The sequence below is a fragment of the Cotesia glomerata genome, linkage group LG2, assembly GCF_020080835.1.
Source record: "Cotesia glomerata isolate CgM1 linkage group LG2, MPM_Cglom_v2.3, whole genome shotgun sequence".
Lineage (NCBI taxonomy): Eukaryota > Metazoa > Arthropoda > Insecta > Hymenoptera > Braconidae > Cotesia > Cotesia glomerata.
Window position 1 is genome coordinate 17,303,057 of NC_058159.1, and position 1,971 is coordinate 17,305,027.

Consider the following 1,971-nt stretch of genomic DNA (forward strand, 5'->3'; position numbering starts at 1 on the left):
ATCCGACAAATTAAAAACTTAGACAGCGATATCTCGATGGAAAAAAAAGTTATCATAAATTACCCAAGCTGAAATGGCGCGGAATTCAAATCTCTACACGTGAATTTTTTTGTTTTTTGTAATGCGATCAATCTCGAACCGTGATTTAAAAAATAAATTTTTGTCTGCTGATAATTCTTCGACGAATTTAAAAAATGATATGAAATTAATATATTTTCATCAGTGAACTGTAATTACGTCGTGAATTTTTTCAGATTTTCAAATTTCAGTCTGGAACTCAAAAAATTTTTGGAGCTTCATAACTCTTTAAAAAACCAACGGATTTAAAAAACAAAGAAACGAAAATCTTCGTCATCGAAAACTCTACTCGTGAATTTTTTTTATTTTTTAAATTTAAACGTAATTTAAAAAATATTCGTAAAAATATAATTTTTTTTTTATGATTTTACGAGTATTTCTAATTAAAATGAATATAAATGATGATATAATTTTTTATTTTTTTCACCCATGATATATTTTATCCGCTTCTTCACTTCAATTAGAGTTTTTAACGCCAAATAACTCAAACAGATATTAGTTTTCAATGAAAATCAGAAATAATGTGATAAGAATATCAATTTTCTTTCGTTCTTTCAATTACTTGTTTACTTACAAATTTCTGCATATTAATGTTTCTCAACATCAAATTTCAATTATTTCCATGTTTATAAGACGATAAGTAGCGTCAACAACTTTAAATGAAGTAAAGAAAAGAAAAATAACGAATTATATCATGCGTCAAGCCTGACTTGAAGATTATGTCCAAAAAATAAAAAATAGTTGAAATTAATTTATTATTTAATATTTCCACGTCGTGCATTTAATTTTTCATGCTCAAAATTACAATATTTTGTATTTGCATAACTTCACCTTATTTAAAAGTTGCAAAAAACAAAAAAATTTTTTTTTTAAATTGAAAAAACAGTTCTAACAATTTCAGGATCTTATAAAAGCAGTACAAGATATTATAAAAAAATAGTGAACCCAAATTTAAATGGCGATCGTCATTTTTGATGATTACCAAAAATTCAAAATTTGACAAATTTGGCATTTTTCAAAATTTTTTTCTAAAATATTTTTTTTCAATAGCCCCAAGTGTTTCCTTTCAAACAAACGAAAGGCCATTCCTGTATCTATAATAGCGTTCGAGATATCACAAAAACAAAATTGAAAAAATCGCAAACTTTTGAATTTGCATATTTTTTAAAAAAATTCTTTTATTTTTTTTCTTTTGGCAGAACTTCGTTCTATGATATGAAAAAATTTCTGACCAAAATTTGTCCAAATCGAAAGTAATCGATTCCAACTACTGATCGATTTGAGATGGAATGACCCAGCTAAGTAAAAAATTTTTAAATTATCAATTTATATACATTTTAATTAGAAATACTGATAAAATCATAAATAAAATTGTACTATTACAAATATTTTTTAAATTACGTTTAAATTTAAGAAATAAAAAAAATTCACGTATAGAGTTTTCGATGAAGCTTTTCGTTTTTTTGTTTTTTAAATATGTTAATTTTTGAGAAAGATATACAATTCCAAAAATTATATTTTTACGATTATTTTTTAAATTATGATTAAATTTAAAAAATAAAAAAATTCACGTCTAGAGTTTTCAACGAGGAACATTTTCTTTTTTTTTTTTTTTAAATCCGTTGGTTTTTTAAAGAGTTATGAAACTCCAAAAATTTTTTGAGTTCCAGACTGAAATTTGAAAATCTGAAAAAATTCACGACGTAATTACAGTTCACTGATGAAAATATATTAATTTCATATCATTTTTCCAATTCGTCGAAGAATTATCAACAGACAAAAATTTATTTTTTAAATCACGGTTCGAGATTGATCGCATTACGAAAAACAAAAAAATTCACGTGTAGAGATTTGAATTCCGCGCCATTTCAGCTTGGGTAATTTATGATAACT